This window comes from Corythoichthys intestinalis, chromosome 8 (genome assembly GCF_030265065.1).
Source record: "Corythoichthys intestinalis isolate RoL2023-P3 chromosome 8, ASM3026506v1, whole genome shotgun sequence".
In the NCBI taxonomy this organism is placed as follows: domain Eukaryota; kingdom Metazoa; phylum Chordata; class Actinopteri; order Syngnathiformes; family Syngnathidae; genus Corythoichthys; species Corythoichthys intestinalis.
The window spans coordinates 5782169-5801284 of record NC_080402.1 but is presented as its reverse complement, the minus strand read 5'-3'; the positions used below and the strand labels follow the sequence as shown (position 1 = coordinate 5801284).

The 19116-nt window shown below is 40.4% G+C and overlaps 1 protein-coding gene across 2 annotated transcripts in view; it reads right to left on the bottom strand.

The window, feature by feature from the left end:
- The window catches only part of coro2aa (coronin 2Aa), a 76202-nt gene that overhangs the window by 42976 nt on the left and 14110 nt on the right, over window positions 1–19116 (bottom strand). Inside the window, exon 1 of one of the 2 annotated variants that reach the window (XM_057843424.1) lies at window positions 8805–8997. The exons of the other annotated variant lie outside the window; for it this stretch is intronic. The gene's annotated coding sequence lies outside the window, so the exon portion shown is untranslated. Of the gene's footprint in view, window positions 1–8804; window positions 8998–19116 lie in introns of those variants that run through there. 2 annotated transcript variants of the gene reach the window in all.

The window sequence follows — 19116 nt, the reverse complement described above, 5'->3', positions numbered from 1 at the left end:
ACGGTCCGTTGTGGTGAAGAAGGAGCAGAGTCAAAAGGTGCAGCTCTTGATTTACCAGTCGATCTACGTTCCTACCTGAACCTATGGTAACGAGCTGTGGGTCGTGACCAAAAGAACAAGATCGTGGATACAAACAGCTGAAATAAGTTTCCTCCACAGGGTGTCCGGGCTCTCCCTTAGAGGACTCGGTGTCGAGCCACTAGTCCTCCGGGTTAAGAGGAGCCAGTTGAGGTGGCTTGGGCATCCAGTTTGGATGCCTCCCTGGAGAGGTATTCCGGGCATGTCACCCCAGCCGGAGGCCCCGGGAACAACTCAGGACACGCTGGAGAGACTATGTCTCTCAGCTGGCCTGAGAATGCCTTGGGATCCCGCCGGAGGAGCTGGTTGAAGTGGCTGGGGAGAGGGAAGTGTGGGCTTCCCTGCTAAAGCTGCTGCCCCTACGACCCAAACCCGGATTAAGCGGTAGATGATGAACAGTGTTGTTAATAACGGTGTTAGAATATAACGGCGTTACTAACGGCGTTATTTTCTTCAGTAGTGAGTAATCTAATTAATTACTTTTCTCATCTTGGCAACGCCGTTACCGTTACTGAGGCGGGAAAGGCGTGTGCCACTATGCGTTGCGATGTTGGTTGACTGACGGGAGAAAAGTCTGAAAAAGACAGACTCACGGAGATGAGAGAGCAGAGCAGGAGTGGGGAGGAGGCAAGGGAGTGTGACGTCGTTGCAAACAAGATGCTACTATGCTAGGTGGCTCCAATAATACCTGACTGTAGCCGATAGCCTACAAACTACGCCCACATGATGCTTCGGTAGATATCACATATATACAGAACTAGATGCAAATGACAGGCACGGTGGCATTAGCAACAAGTATAATAAAGAACTAGATGCGTTAGTAAACAGCCGCCATCTTAAAGCAGTAGACTTCTCAAGAAGGCTCTGTTGTAGATAGGGATGGGAATCAAAATCCGATTCCAATTCCGAACCGGTTCCTAGTGTTTCGAGACCTCGACATCACAATGAAAAAGCCGTAACGATCCCTTTAACGATTCCTAAAGACACGTATTGCGTTGTGACGTGACGTGTCTTGTTGTCCAGAACACCTGACGCATCAAACTAGCATGGCGCTAAGAACCACTCGCTCCAAACGTTTGCTACACTTCACAAGGAAAGAGGGTGAAAATGAAAGGTTACGATGGTTTAGCACGAGCATTGCACCCGTAAACATAACAATGACAGCATGTAGGTTGAAACGCTCGAAAGTGTGTCTTCACTTCACGAGGACAAATTAAAACAAAGCGACTTGCAGTCATTACAAGGTGGAAATAACTGCATCGGGAGGGAATACGACTGCACCGTCCTCACCGAGACGCTGAGGCTCAGTCCTGGCTATACAGCAGCTGCTAAACTCCCAAATGACGATGCAGAAGACGTTGGTATAATTTGCTGACTTTATTCAACCATCACTTGAAGAGTGAAACTAAAAATAGAAATGAAACAAATCAATTTCGTCCCCAATAACAAACAGGTTTGCATCAACGTAAATCAGCGATGATTAGCTGTTAATACAGTAATATAAATAGACAGTTAGCATGCGTTCGCTATCATTAGCACATCGTTCAAACCACTACACAACTGGATTTAAGTGTCTGATCGCGAGTGGAAACACACAAAAACAACACAAAACATGATACATACAGGCGTTGCCTCTGTAGATATTTTGCAAACATTAACAAAGAACATAGGCTTGTAGTGTTTCCCTCTCACTAACTCGCTCACTCGCTTGGATGTGCACTTCTTCTTCGCATGTAAGCGCGCTCTTCTTCAAGTGAGCACGTTCTTCGCGTGAGGAAGCGCAAGGGCGCCCCCACTTGAGCGTGAAAGCACCCGGAACAAGCGGAAGATGATGGATGGATAGATAGATGGTAAATAATACTTTAACATGGGGGTCCCCAAACTACGGCCCGCGGGCCGAATACGGCCCACCTCCACATTTGGTCCGGCCCCCTGAACAACACTAGAGAGCATTTTGATTTTTTTTTCTCAATAATGTTATTCATTTCCTGGCCTTTTTCTGTGATGAACTCAGAGAGGGTTATTTAGTTATTATCTATTTAATTAATAGTGTTATTATTATTTATTATTATTACATGAAATTATATTATTATTTTTCTTTACTTTTGTCCCATGAAGAATCCAGGAAGGTTTATTTGATTGTGGCTTTCTGAAAAACAAATTTTTACATTTCGGCACTCCTGCAATCATCACACTTTTTCTGTTACAAACTGACCCCGGCTCCTCATCAGAGAAGGGAAAAGTTATGTGGCCCTCAAAGGACAAATTTTCAGGACCCCTGCTTTAACACATATTGCCAAAGGCAGAACAACGACCTATATGCCAATATATACCAATATTTTTTTCCTATTAGAAAAATGTTTCAGTAAAATGTTACACATTCTTGTGTATCTGCCACGTATTGCCACAGTTAACATTGAGGCTTTGGGCCTCTTTTGACCTCGTTATGAGTTAGTAAGGTTGTGACTTCTGATTAAACAAACTCAATGCCAATCAAAACGTTTTGTTCTTCTTTTTCCTCAAATTAGAATCGATAAGAGAATTGATAAAGAATCGAATCGTCAAGCAATATCGATAATGGAATCGCAGTGTTTCCCGTAGGATTTTTCGAAACTGTGGTGGTGGGCTGCATCGGAGTCGGACAGCCTCACCAAGTCGTGCCACGGCGAATTTTTTTTTTTCTTCATTATTTTTTTCCCCCCAAGAAGAATCATAACAAAGATATATTTGAAATATTTCATTAGCTAGGCTAATGTTATAGCTCTCAGCTACGGTACATGTATGTAAAATGCGTAGCTGATTACAGCTACGTTACCCTATGTAATAATGTGACTTTTTTTCTCGTAGCAATAGTACGACTTACATCTCGTAGTGACTCAGGGTTGGCAACCCAAACTGTTGAAAGAGCCATATTTGACCCCCCCGCCCAAAAAAACTTCAGTATGTCTGGAGCAGCAAAAAATTCAAAGCCTTGTACAAGCCTTATAATTATCAATACTAGCTATATTAGCCTACTATAAAAATGACTAAGTTGGCTAGAAATACATAATTAGCCTTCATGATTAAATGTTTATTTTCCCTGCAGTGGATCCTATAGCGCACCACGTGACTACTCTGTTGTACGATGCCACCACAAGTTTAACTTCATTACAATATTAATGAATTGAAAGAATGTTTGTGTCATGTTTGTCCTCCTAGAAATCCTATTAAAACAAAAAATATATTTCCCTTCCCCATCTTTTTCCATTAAAAAAAAAAAAAAAAAAAAGCGCTAAAGAGCCGCATGCGGCCCGAGAGCCACGGGTTTCAGACCGCCGTCGTAGTCCTCCTTTTTCCTTTTTATTTGACCCTCGTAAGTACTACATTACCACAACAATAACAGTCCTTCTGTCAACTGACCCATTTACAGGACTGGGGGAATTCTAATAGCCGTGTAAAGACTTTTACTTGATTCGGTGAGAAGGTGAATAGTTTTTTCCCCGTTGTTCGTGAACTAAATTTCCACACAAACGCACAACGAGGTACCGTTAACTTAGCAAGGAGAGGTATGAGAGTCATTTTTCGAGTGTCCCAGAGCTCGCGAAATTGGGGGGGGGGGGGGGGGGGGGCATTTATCAAAGTTTCGTCAGCCGTAATTGTCTGAAGTTGGCGCGCCGGTGTTGTGCCGAAAAATAGCCACTCCACGCGAAATGTCGCCCCTGACAGGAGCGCCCACACGTCACTCGTACAAACAGCCTTTTCTTACCAATCGATGGACACGGAAACGACGTTCTTGTAACGTGAATATGTATCATTTTACTCTGCTTGAACTAATAAATATTTTACTGTGACCAACGCTCTGAAAATAGAGCAAGGCTTTATTTTGGGGCCCGCCTTTCCGCGCAAGTTCAATCAAAGTTTGCTTTCCGTCCAAGACGGCCGTCCACCGCTCACTTTCGCCGAAAAGTCCGATCCAAACTATTGTAATGCCCCGGATATGGGGAAGAAGGAGAGAAGTCTGTATTTGCTTACCCACTTGATTGTGGTAACAATAATACAGAAAAACAATGACAAAATAACAGCGTGCTGCGAAGACATGCGACCGCTATCTCTCGCTATCTCGCTCGTTCTCCCATTCTTCCTACTTGTTCCCCTTGCGTCTCTTAAATAAATAAAATACTACTCTAAAAAGCTACTCTACTACTACGCGTGCGCTCTCGCGGGTAGTAGAGTGGAGTGGGCTACAGCTGTGTAATCGGCTGACTGACGCATCTGATTATTATCTTTTTTTTTGTTTTTCGGCGGAGGGGCAAACGAGACTGTGGCGGGCCCAAACGAGACTGTGGCGGCCCGCCACAGTCTCGTTCATTTGTGGGAAACACTGAATCGGAATCATAAAAATCGTATCAATTCCCATCCCTAGTTGTAGAGAACCTTCCTAGTGAACCTAAGTAACTTTTTATTATCTAAAATACTCCTAAATCGGCAAAACTTAACTTAAATCTATCTTTAAATGATGAAACAGTTTTAAAAGATACACATGTCGAAAATAGACAGAAGGGAACTAATGCAATAACGGGAGCAATTTTAACAACTTTAACGGTTGATTCACAACATTAAATGACTTCCACACATAGCAAAGGTAACTATCTAGTTATCGCAATATCTGCAATACCCCTGTGTCTAGTTAAGTTTTGGGTAAAGAATTGGGCTAGGGCTAATTATCCCAAAAAACCCTTTAAACTTTTTTTTTTTTGAGAAAAAAAAAACAACAGGAAAATTATCACCAGTTACTTTGCCAAGTAACTAATTACTCTCATTCAGGTAACCGAGTTACTAACGCAATTACTTTTTGGGAGAAGTAATTTGTAACTGTAATTAATTACTTTTTTAAAGTAAGATTAACAACACTGATTATGGATGGATGGAAAAAGTAGTGTGGTGGTGCTTGAGTAAAGATTAAGGTCTTCAATTTGCAACAAAACCGACTTGACTGCACAACTATTTTCATGTAGTTCCGAATACTCCTCTCTCGAGAAGTCGTAATATTTTACACTTTAATTTAATTTTTTTTTTTTTAACCCAAGTTGACAATATTTAGGGTCACTTAACGGTCATCGATCGAGACACACCCTACAGTGTTTGTTTATCATTTTCTGCTTGGTGTGACGTTTGCTGCCACCGGATAAACACTGCTAATTCAAATGCTTGTTTGCTACTAGATTTAAGTTTTGGGGCAAATAGGCACAGAAACTTTGTGTCTTGTTCCGTATAAACGCAGTGGGTAGTGTTACATTGTTGACTTTGATTAACACAACAATGTTCAAAACTGTCTGAAAAGAATCTCCAGCTTTATCATTTGTCTTTTCATGAAAGCTATTTATGACTGTTTTGAACCTATCAGACATAGTTTGCTCATAAATGAATAACTGGTGGCGTCTATCTATATCCATGATCAGATAAGTTCTTTTTACAAGCGTATGGCGAAGAGAACACACTGAAAGATGTAATGATTAACACGTACAGGAGTGAGCGAAGTGGGCGTGCGTTTTATGATGGCGACCGAATAACTCAACTCCAAATGTGTGGCTTTTATTGGTCAGCACAACATTTTAAGATGGATCGAAGAAAGTAACTTCTATAGAGATTTGGTGTGACTGCTTAAATGGAATACAAATAGAATTGAAGTTTGTCTGAATGGGACAATACATGTACTAGCAGAAAGTAAATGTTTGAAATAGATTGTGAACAGTGGAATTTTAGCGAAATGGGCATGACTGGAACATGAAAATTAAATGTTAAAATTGTTTTGAATGGGGTGCAGCGATACAGCGATCTGGATTGATATTCATTTGTAAACCCTTTAAGCGTTTAAGTCGCAAAATGGCGACGAGCAAAATCGCTGTCTTTAACAGGCCAGAGCCAAAAATATGGGGCCTTATGTAGTTACTACTTTGCACCAAAAGATGGATTCTGGCAAACATTTGGCAGACCTCTGGCAAAAGTATGGCCAACCTCTGGCCAACCTCTATCAAACATTTTGTTTTGACAAACATATGGCAAATCAATGGCAAACATCTGGCAAACTTTTGGAAAACCTAAGGCAAATATCTGGCAAACCTCTGACAAATATTTTGCAAACCTTCGGCAAACATCTGTCAAACTTTTGACAAACCAATGGCAAACTTTTAGCAAGCATCTGGAAAACCTTTGGCAAATATCTGGCAAACTTTTGGCAGACCAATGGCAACATTTTAGCAATCCTCTGGCAAACCTTTGGCAAACATCAGGCAAACCATTGGCAAACATCAGGCAAACCATTGGCAAACATCTGCCATTTTTTGGTGCAAAGTAGTAACTACATGAGACACCATATTTGCAGGATTGCAAAATTGCGACGAACAACATTGCTGTCTTTAACAGGCCAGAGCCAAAAATATGGGGCCTCATGCAGTTACTACTTTGCACCAAAAGATGGCTTCTGGCAAACCTCTGGCAGACTTCTGGGAAACAACTGGCAAATTTCCGGCAAAGGTCTGGCAAACTGTTGGCAAACCTCTGTCAAACCTTTGGGAAACTTCTGGCAAACCTTTGGCAAACCTCTGGCAAACGTCTGGCAAATGTCAGGCAAACATTTGGCAAACTTCAGGCAAACTTATGGCAAACATTTGGCAAGCCTCTGGAAAACTTTGGGCAAACCTCTAGCAAACCTTCGGCAAACATCTGTCAAACCTTTGGCATACCTATTGCAAACATTTTGCAAGCCTCTGGAAAACTTTTGGAAAATATATGGCGCACTTTGGCAGACCGATGGCAACATTTTGGCAATCCTCTGGCAAACCTTTGGTAAACATCAGGCAAACATCTGCCATTTTTTTGGTGCAAAGTAGTAACTACATGAGACACCATATTTGCAGGATTGCAAAATTGCGACGAACAACATTGCTGTCTTTAACAGGCCAGAGCCAAAAATATGGGGCCTCATGCAGTTACTACTTTGCACCAAAAGATGGCTTCTGGCAAACATCTGGCAAACCTCTGGCAGACTTCTGGCAAACAACTGGCAAATTTCCGGCAAACGTCTGGCAAACTGTTGGCAAACTGCTGTCAAACCTTTGGCAAACCTCTGGCAAACGTCAGGCAAACATTTGGCAAACTTCAGGCAAACTTATGGCAAGCCTCTGGAAAACTTTGGGCAAACCTCTAGCGAACCTTTGGCAAACATCTGTCAAACCTTTGGCATACCTATTGCAAACATTTTGCAAGCCTCTGGAAAACTTTTGGCAAATATATGGCAAACTTTTGGCAGACCAATGGCAACATTTTGGCAATCCTCTGGGAAACCTTTGACAAACATCAGGCAAACCTTAGGGAAACATCTGCCATTTTTTTGGTGCAAAGTAGTAACTACACGAGACACCATATTTGCAGAATTGCAAAATTGCGACAGACAACATTGCTGTCTTTAACAGGCCAGAGCCAAAAATGTGGGGCCTCATGTAGTTACTACTTTGCACCAAAAGATGGCTTCCGGCCAACATCTGGCAAATCTCTGGCAGACTTCTGGCAAACGCCTGGAAAATTTCTGGCAAACTTCTGGCAAACTGTTGGCAAACCTCTGGCAAACCTTTGGCAAACATCCGGCAAACCTTTGGCAAGACTCTGGAAAACATTGGGCAAACCTCTAGCAAACCTTCAGCAAACATTTGGCAAGCCTCTGGAAAACATTTGGCAAATATCTGGCACACTTTCGGCAGACCAATGGCAATATTTTGGCAATCCTCTGGCAAACCTTTGGCAAACATCTGGCAAACATTTGGCTAACTTTTGACAAGCCTCTGGAAAACTTTGGGCAAACATCTGTCAAACGTTTGGCAAATCTCTGGCAAACCTCTGGCAGACATCTGACATCTTTTGGTGCAAAGTAGTAACTACATGAGACACGTTATTTGCAGTTCTGGCCTGTTAAACACAACAATGCTGCTTGTCGCAATATTACAACTTTGGCGCTTAAAGGGTTAAACAGGTATCGAATCCAACCGATCAAATGCGAAACATATTCAAAAAGTTTCTTCAAAATGTCTGATATGCTCCAGGAACAAAATTGTCAAAAACGTCAATTTGATTTGCTTTTATTGCCTGGCTAGGTGAAATTTGTGCACAATCGTGTAGATAATCGTATTAAATCGGTCCAAGGCTTTTAAATAAAGTCGAATCGTTATGGACTTGTCATGAAATTGGTGATTTATGAGTACATCCTTAAATATTAGTTGGCAATTAATTTAACACTGACTAATTGTCAATTACTCAATCATAGGAACCCTAATTTAAAGTAATTGTGGTCACTGAATAAATTAAACTCATATTTCAAAGTGCAACTGTCCATGTTTTTGGAATGTAGGTGGAAAAAGTACTCCCAAGTACACGTGAAATCAAGACATGAATCAGCGGCGCAGACATTCTAACCATTTCTCTAAAAAAGTCACATTTCTACCAAAGGTGCCAAAGCAAGTAGCAGACATTGACATTGTCATCATTGCATTCCATCTTGAGCGACTCGTTTCGAAGGACTAAAGTTGGCACCGTTTTGGTTTCCCGATCCCATCCGGAGTTTCACTCCAGGGCAAAAAAAAAAAAAGTCCTGAACTAGTTGACTTAAAAGATCAATAAGCCGACGCCAAATTCCACACGTTGACCTGTCACACCAGGACATGAAAGCGCTCGCCAGGGAGGAGAATAAGACTCACCCTGACCGGAGGAGGGGAGCTCAGCGGGAAGGGGTCCTTGAAGGACGAGCTGTTATGTCTCCGGGGCCAAGCGGATCGGCACGGGGAAGAAGAAACATTGACTTTATCTTGGTGACATCCACCGCCACTTTATTGAGACACACTCGGCGTGAAGGCGAGTGCGTGTGTGAACAAGTAGAGGGGAGACCGGTGTGTACACACCCTTTCAGGGAGGGAGGGGAAGAGAAAGACTCGCTCTTTTTGCATTTTAACCCACTGGCTGCCATGGACGGTGATAGAAGTGTAATCTCGGGGTGTGACGGTATACACAAAGTCACGGTTCGGTAAAACAGGAGACACAAAATTGCTTTTTTTTGTTTTGTTTTTTTAATCACCGCATTTAAAAGCTTAAAGCAACTCTTGGTAACTTTTGAGTTTTGGTTGATTTTAGCGACACTGGTGGACAAAAGCCGTAATGTTTTGCCTTAAAGGGATCCTCTATTTTTAAGACAAGTAATTCTTAAAAGATAAATGTTAGTATGAGTTATAATTAGGGTTGTTCCGATCATGTTTTTTTGCTCCCGATCGTTTTAGTTTGAGTACCAGGTGCACCTGACTATAAGCCACCACCCACCAAATTTGACACAAAAACGACATTTGTTCATAGATAAGCCGCACTGGACTATAAACTGCAGCTGTCCTCACTGTATTATGGGATATTTGCACCAAAAGATATTAACTGGTAACACTTTATTTGACAGTGGCATCATACGACTGTCATAAGACAAAATGAACCACCATGCAGCCAATTGGTTCAAAGCTTGATTGCTTCAAGAAGCTTCATTTGGCCATCACTGCTCCCTTGGGGTAGACAGTCAACCTCTGCTGCCACCTGCTGTCAACACTGTTGTCATCCAACATGCCTCCTAGCATGCGTTGCAGCACTACAGATGTAGATAACAATCAAAATTCCTGTTATGTGCTAATTATTTCTTCAGTTACTATTCCAGTTGTTTCATTAAATGCTACTTATGGTATTTGGCAATACTTTATTTGACAGTGGCGCGCCAAGACTGTTATTAGACAATTATAATTACGACATGACACTGTCATGAGCAATCATGAATGCTAATGACCAGTGTTGTTAATAACGGCGTTACAATATAACGGCGTTACTAACGGCGTTATTTTTTTCAGTAATGAGTAATCTAATTAATTACTTTTCTCATTTTGGCAACGCCGTTACCGTTACTGAGGCGGGAAAGGCGTGCGTTACTATGCGTTACTAAGTTGGTTAAATAAAAAAAAGTCTGAGAGAAACGGACTCACGGGTACGAGAGCAGAGCAGGAGTGGGGAAGACGCCATTGCAACCGCGATGCTAGATGGCTCCAATAATACCTGACTGCAGCCATAGCCGACAAACTACGCCCATATGACACGGTAGATATCATATTATAGAACTAGATGCAGATGACAGACACTGCTGCATTGCCAACATGTTTTAAGGACTACATGCGTTTGTAAACAGCCGCCATCTTAAAGCAGTAGACCTCTCAGGAAGGCCCTGATGTAGAGATCCTTCCTAGCGAACCTAAGTAATTTTTTAAAATCTAAAATGCTCCTAAATCGGCAAAATCTTAACTTAAATCTATCTTTAAATGATGAAACAGTTTAAAAACTTACACATGTTTAAAGTAGACAGAAGGGAACTAATGCAATAACGGGAAAAATTTTAACAACTTTAACGATTGATTCACAACTTTAAATGACTTCCACACATAGCAAAGGTTACTAGCTAGTTATCGCAATACCCTTGTGTCTAGTTAAGTGGAGGGTAAAGAATTGGGCTTGGGCCAATTGTCCCCCAAACCCTTTAAGCGTCACATTGTGTGACCTGTTTTTTTTTATTTTTTTATTTTTTGGAGAAAAAAAAAATATCACTAGTTACTTTGCCAAGTAACTAATTACTCTTACATTCAGGTAACTGAGTTACTAACGCAATTACTTTTTGGGAGAAGTAATTTGTAACTGTAATTAATTACTTTTTTAAAGTAAAATTAACAACACTGCATGGCACTAAATGCGTTAGTAGACAGCCGCCATCTTAAAGCAGTAGACTTTTTAGGACGGCTCTGTTGTAGAGAACCTTCCTAGCGAACCTAAGTAACTTTTTATCTAAAATACTTCTAAATCGGCAAAATTTTGACTTGAATCTATCTTTAAATGATGAAACAGTTTTAAAACTTTCATTTGTCGAAAGTAGAGAGAAGGGAACAAATGCAATAATGGGAGCAATTTTAACAACTTTCAACAGTTGATTCAGGGTAAAGGGTAAATTAGGGTAAAGAATTGGGCTCGGGCCAATTGTACCAAAAACCTTCACAAAAAACTTCACATAGTGTGGCCAATGTTTTTTTTTTTTTTTTTTTTTTTTTTTACATTTTTTTTTTAGGGAAAAAAAAAAGTAATTATCACCAATTACTTTGACAAGTAACTAATTACTCTTACATTCAGGTAATTGAGTTACTAACGCAATTACTTTTTGGGAGAAGTAATTTGTAACGATAATTAATTACTTTTTTTCAGTAAGATTAACAACACTGCTAATGACAGATGTCATTTAGTGTTATCCGGCAAATTAGCTCACTTTTGAATGGATGTAAAAGACCCAAGCTAGACATAAACAAAGTTAGTGTCCTAATTTGCCAGCTAACACCTAATGACATCTGTCATAAGCATTCAGTAATGCCCATGATGGTGTCATGTCACAATTATGACGGACTTATGGTGCCGCTGTCAAATAAAGTGTTACCTTTTAACCCAAATAAATCAACAAATAAGCCTCATTGGACTATAAGCCGCAGGATTTAAAGTGAAGGAAAAAAGTAGCGGTTTATAGTCCGAAAATTACAGTATCTGCCGATCCCAATATTTCCCGATCCGATTGCTTTTTTTTGCTCCCGATTCAATTCCAATCATTCCTGAACAATTTTTCCCGATCATATACATTTTGGCAATGCATTAAGAAAAAAATGAATAAAACTCTGACTAATATATACATTCAACATACAGTACATAGGTACTGTATTTGTTTATTATGACAATAAATCCTCAAGATGGCATTTACATTATTAACATTCTTTCTGTGAGAGGGATCCACGGATAGAAAGACTTGTGACTTTGTATATTGTGACTAAATATTGCCATCTAGTGTATTTGTTGAGCTTTCAGTAAATGATACTGTAGCCCTGCCCAAATGCATGATGGGAAGAGGAACCATGACTGTGCGTAGTGCTACCAATTGATATATCTTCTCTGCGTTGTGAAATAACATAAGGTGTTAAGAAAAAGATCAATTGCTACCTTGCTTCCCCACATTGCTTCCCATGATATTCCTAATCGTAGGGAGAGGGATTGTAAGGCTTTAGCCAATTAAAAAAAGGCTCCAAACGGCGCCATTACAGATTGAGCGAGACAATGCGTGAGTGGGTCGTGCAGTGCATGCATTAATTGCGTTAAATATTTTAACGTGAGACATTTTTTAAAAAATTAATTACCGCCGTTATCGGGATAAATTTGATAACCCTACCTTAAGCCTATTATGACTGTAACGTTAAATACAATTAGAAAACGATTAAATTAAAAAATATATATATATTAAAAAAAGGCGTGGCCGATATTTTTTTGCCGATTCCGATACTTTAAAAATGACGTGCTCGGACCGGATCCATCTCTAGTTTTAATAATTTGTTATTAAAGCCCCTCTTAATGTTTTTGTTTCATAAAGTTTGTAAAGTGATAGGTCGCCATTCTTGTTACGTCGCAGTGCGTGACGTCACCGGGCCCGTTGCCGAAATTCCAGCGTGTAACTCGTTAGCTTTCCCAACATGTCGTCGTCCCTTCCTATTTGAACCAGATCTGAAAAGTGAGGAGCAGGACAGCACTGTCGGTCATTAACAAGACAAGCTTCAGGGAAAAATGCGTGCAGCAAATACCTGATAAGACAAAAGTTGGGCAAAAGTCTCAATGACAACAGAGCGAGAGGGCGTATGCTGTTGGGAACACCAGTCTGATCACGTCATTTTCAAAGTATCGGAATCGGCAAAAAGATATCTGCCATGCCTTTTTTTAAATATATATTTATATTTTTTAATTAAATCGTTTTCTAATTGTATTTAACGTTATAGACATAATATGTTACACTCATCCAGAGTCTTTAGTTTAGGCTTCAGGTAGGGTTATCAAATTTATCCCGATTACGGCGGTAAATATTTTTTTTTTTAAAATGTATCACGTTAAAATATTTAACGCAATTAATGCAAGCACCGCACGACCCACTCACGCATTGTTGCGCTCAATCTGTAATGGCGCCGTTTTACCTATATGGAGAGATAAAAGGCAGTGTAAAATGAGTAGAGTGAATTTTGGCAGCCTTTGGAGCCTTTTTTTAATTGGGTAAAGCTTGCAATCCCTCTCCCTATGATTAGAAATATCATGGGAAGTAATGAGGGGAAGCAAGGTAGCAACTGATCTTTTTCTTAACACCTTATGTTATTTCCCAACGCAGAGAAGATATATCAATTGGTAGCACTACGCACAGCAATGGTTCCACTTCCCATCATGCATTTGGGCATGGCTACAGTATCATTTACTGAAAGCTCAACAAATACACAAGATGGCAATATTTAATCACAATATACAAAGTCACAAGTCTTTCTATCCGTGGATCCCTCTCACAGAAAGAATGTAAATGCCATCTTGAGGATTTATTGTCATAATAAACAAATAGTCTTTATGTACTGTATGTTGAATGTATATATTCGTTCGAGTTTTACTCATTTTTTTCTTAATGCATTGCCAAAATGTATATGATCGGGAAAAATTATGGGGAATGATTGGAATTGAATCGGGAGCAAAAAAAAGCAATCGGATCGGGAAATATCGGGATCGGCAGATACTCAAACTAAAACGATCGGATCGGGAGCAAAAAAACATGATCGGAACAACCCTAATTGTTAGCATCCAGAGCTGTCGTGTGCTTTACATACAGTACAGGCCAAAGAGCACACCTTGTGTAATCCATGTCTTGTACATTGTAACGCGTGGTAGCTAGGATACGTGTATAAAAGTACCAAAAAGGGGAGAAGCTTCCCTATGCAAATTTTATTCACAAAAAATAATATTTCCACCTTGACCACTCTTCACTCGGGAGCTCAGCAGTACGCAAACAAGCGTTCCCTGACGAACTCCAACATTGTTGTAAGGTCCATGTCAGAGTCACGGTCGTCACTGCAGCGTGCCATAGTGCTTTAATTATTTCGTATGATTTGGGGAAAACTCCCACGAAGAACAGTCAACATAAAAGATAGCAATAGTAATCCAAATCCGTGTTTTTTACTCACTCGAAGATCCAGGAATTAGACCGATCCCATGGCAATGTCGCAGCCGCGATCAGGCCGTCGATTCCAAAAAATAGATCGATCCGAAAAGCCGCTGTCGGACCGACGAATCAAAAAAATGGACAGATCCGAAACCAATATTGTAGACGCGGTGGGACCGTCGGACCCAGAAAATAGACGGATCCCTTACTTGACTGAGGATCCAGGAAAAATGTTCGGGCGCCAGTTGTAACGCGTGGTTGGTAGGATATGTGCATACAGGGACCAAAAAGGGGGAGAAGCTTCCACTTATGCACATTTATTCACTAAAAATAATAATTCCATCTTGACCACTCACTTCACTACCCTTGTTTCCATTTGACTGGAAAATGCATCCAAAAGCAGCACGTCGTGGCATTTTACTTGGGGGGTTTAGGCAGCAATAAGCAATTGTTGAACACGCTACACATTTGGAAAGATCGCAATGACGTCATTACTGCGAGCCCACACACCATGGCGCCAACTGACGGTCAAAATATGGACTAAATGTTATAAAATATTGCCATTCATTTGACATTTTATGTGTTTCTAACAACATATTTTAGTACAAGAGAACAATTGTGGTTTATTAGCGCCTACATGTATTTAAGTTAGAGGATCACTTTAAAGTGACTCTGGGTAACTTTTGAGTTTTGGTTGATTTTAGCGACACTGGTGGACAAAAGCCGTAGTGTTTTGTAGGAGTGGGAACCTCTTGTTACCTCACGATACGATACGATTTGCGATACAAAGCTCACGATAACGATGATCCGACGATACAGCGATTATCGATACATTGGTCAGAAAATCATTCTAGGATATTCTACAAACAACTAATAAACAGAAAAACAAGCTTCTGCTGTGAATTGGAATGAGTTTATCACTAGTAGACGTCCAATCGGTTTGAACTGGGAGGGTGGCAGCGAATGAACATTCCTTCATTCGCTGCCATCCCTCCCACTTCAAACGGATTGAACGTCTATGGCCGTCATTGGCAGCCAATGCCAGGCAATGGGGTCATTTTGGGCCATTTAAGGTCATTTAACTGTTGATTTTCAGTTACTTCCTGTTGATTTGGGGGTATTTTATGGGTCACTTCCTTTTCATTTTGAGTTACAGAACATGAGGTGACCAGGGAATCACCCGAATGAATAGGCAGTGACTCAAACTCAACAGGAAATGACCTGTAAATGAACAGCAAGTGACCTGTAAATGCCCCGAAAATCGGACAGAACGACTGCGAATGCTCTGGTTTCTAATTATGCTGCAACGATTTATCGATTAACTCGAGTATTCGATTAGAAAAAGCATTCAAATCGAATTTTGCAGCTTCGAGTATTTGTTTAATTAAAGTGTTGTTGTAATGGTTTGTTTTGAAAGTGTTTGCATTTATTTTTTATTTTTTTTACTTATTTTAACTCAACATTGTACTTATGTTACAATTTATGTATACTATACCCCCCCCCCCCAAAAAAAATCCTGTTCAATGGAAAAAAGTTTTTTTTTTTTAACCCACACATCTCAAAATAACACACGTGACGAGGCTTCAAAGATAATATGCGTAAACGTGTCGCCGCAGTCACATCCGGTGTTAAAGCGTTCCTACTCACGCACGGACTCAAATGAACTGTAATCAATGTGATGCTGGAAATCAAGGGAAAGCAACTTAGTTGATTTTCAGAATTTAATAATTTGTGTTTTTAGACAGGGTGCTGAGAAACATTGTTTTCCTAACACTTCCATTATAGAGGAAAAATTTAAACATTTTTCCAACCTTGAAACCACGACAGTAAAATTCAAGCCTTTTCAAGAATTTCAAGTACCCGTACCAACCTCGCTTATTGTACTTATAGTTCCAGTGTGTCCCTAACAGCATCATTACAGTCAAAAACGGACCCGCGCTTAACCTCGCCTGTCCATATGGCCGCCAGTCAAAGCCAGAGGTTACGCAAGAGGTCATTGGAGGACGCCAGCTGATTGGTCTGGATGAGGCCAGTGTAAAAAAAAAAAAAAAATGAGGTGGCCTTCACACGATCAAACAAGAGAGGAGTGCAGGGGGTCGATCAATAGCTGTTGCACTAAACTCAATGGTGTATTTAACAGGATTTTCATAAAATTGCACTAATACATTTAGGAAACAATTGAATGGTCATTTTAAGTCGATTGGAATATGCTAGACTTAAGTTTTATAGTTCAACATTTAAAGTGATCCTCTAACTTAAATACATGTATGCTCTAATAAACCACAATTGTTCTCTTGTACTAAAATATGTTGTTAGAAACACATAAAATGTTAAATCAATGGCAATATTTTATAATATTTAGTCCATATTTTGACCGTTAGTTGGCGCCATGGTTTGCGGGCTCGCAGTCATGACGTCATTGGTATCTTGCGTGTTCCAACAATTGCTTATTGCTGCCTAAACTCGCGAAGTAAAACGCCACGATTTGCTGCTTTTGGAAGCAATTTCCAGTCAAATGGAAACAAGGGGAGTGAAGTAAGTGGTCAAGGTGGAATTATTATTTTTAGTGAATAAATGTGCAAAAGTGGAAGCTTCTCCCCTTTTTGGTCCCTGTATGCACGTATCCTACCCACCACACGTTACAACTGGCGCCCGAACATTTTTCCTGGATCCTCAGTCAAGTAAGGGATCCGTCTATTTTCTGGATCCGACAGTCCCACCACGTCTGCAATATTGGTTTCGGATCTGTCCATTTTTTTGATTCGTCGGTCTAATTCCTGGATCTTCGAGTAAGTAAAAAACGCGGATTTGGATTACTATTGCTATCTTTTATGTTGACTATTATTCGTGGGAGTTTTCCCCAAATCATACTAAATAATTAAAGCACTACGGCACGCTACAGTGACGACAGTGACTCTGACGTGGACCTCACAACAATGTTGGAGTTCGTCAGGGAACGCGTGTTTGCTTACTGCTGAGCTCCCGAGTGAAGAGTGGTCAAGGTGGAATTTTTTTTTTTTTGTGAATAAATGTGCATAGTGGAAGGTTCTCCCTTTTTTGGTACTTTTATACACGTATCCTAGCTACCACGCGTTACAATGTACAAGACATGGATTACACAAGGTGTGCTCTTTGGCCTGTACTGTATGTAAAGCACGCGACAGCTCTGGATGCTAACAATCTACATAATTATATTGGGATAAGTTTGAAAACGCAGTATGCTTACCTTGAATATCTGCTAATAAAACCGGACAGCGTACACTCTCGCTCCCAACCGGAGTTCCCAACACAACAGCACTCTCTCGCATCACCAGTTTTGCCCAACTTTTGTCTAATCAGGTATTTGCTGCACGCATTTTTCCTTGAAGCTCGTCTTGTGAATGACCGACAGTGCTGTCCTGCTCTTCACTTTTCAGATCTGGTTCAAATAAGAAGGGTAGAACCGACGACATGTTGGGAAAGCTAACGGGTGACACGCTGGAATTTCGGCAACGGGACCGGTGACGTCACGCACTGCGACGTAAAAAGAATGGCGACCTATCAATTAAAATAATTTTTAAAACTTTATTAAGACAAAAACATTAAGAGGGGTTTTAATATCAAATTATTATAACTCATCCTAACATTTATCTTTTAAGAATTACTTGTCTTAAAAATAGAGGATCCCTTTAAGAATCATTGTTGACAGAGAGAATTATGTGATAATATTGTTCAAATTGCGATTTATACTCACGCCAAAGTTTTATGAGTAAAATCACCATTTTAAGGAACCATAGTTGGAAAACATAATGTTATAATGTCCTAATGTTAGAAGAATAAACGAAAAATTCCACATGGAGATTTTGATCACAGTTGTGAACAATTTCCACAGACGTGACGAAACTCCGAGTCGACCTGATCGCCGAGGAATTCCAGTCCTGAAATAAAAGGCTCCGTTTCATCATTTTGACGGCTAAAGTACAGCGTGTCAGCGTGATCTCACCGCTACGCCTGCCAGTTACCTACGCTTAGCGTGCCTGTGCAGCGCTAGCCATGATGACGCACGCATGATCTCACAGTGTGGCTGACATGCCGTTCGGAAAGGTATAACAGACTGGTCGCTAGACAACTGTGTGGAGCAGACAGACAACCAACTTAGAACTGGTAAATGGTACTGTATATAATGATACTGTATATAATGGTTTTCCTAAATCAATCCCCAGACTTGAACACAATCGAGAATGCACTTTACATTACCTATTCAGGAGAAAACGAAGGGAACAATCCCATCCATTCATTTTCCATCGTGATTGGTCGCCAGTCAATTACATGCATATATTGGACAGTAGGGGTGTGACAATGTATTGAAAACGTGATATATTGCGATACTTTGTAGCCTAAAAGGTTATCGATATGCTCCCACCAAGAATCGATATGTCCTTTTAAAAAGGTGTCACTGTTAAAAAAATAAATAAAAAGGAAATGTTAGCTTACTGGCTGTCATTGATGGCAATAGACGCCCAATTCATTTTGAATGGTTTGGACGTCTAGTGCCGTCAATGGCACTGAAACTAGAGCATTCACAGCCATTCTTTTGTGGCATTTACAGTAGAGCATAGACTCGATTGCGCCACGCCTTCCCATAGTGGGCTGACCCAGGCAGATCGTTGAGTCGGCTTTCACTGTGAAACTCAAACACATGCTGTGTTCTAACGCCGAATTAAGGTGGAAATAGGACCAAGGTTTTACTGCATAAAAGCGGGCAGGAGTGTGTCAAGAGTGATTTGGTTGAGGATTCAAGGTAATTATTAATATAATTAAAGATGTCCCGTCAGATCACGTCATTTTCAAAGTATCGGAATCGGCAAAAAAATATCAGACATGCCTTTTAAAAAAAATTTTTTTTTTTAAATTTAAATCTTTTTTTAATTGTATTTAACGTTACAGACAAAATGTCTTACACTCATCCAGAG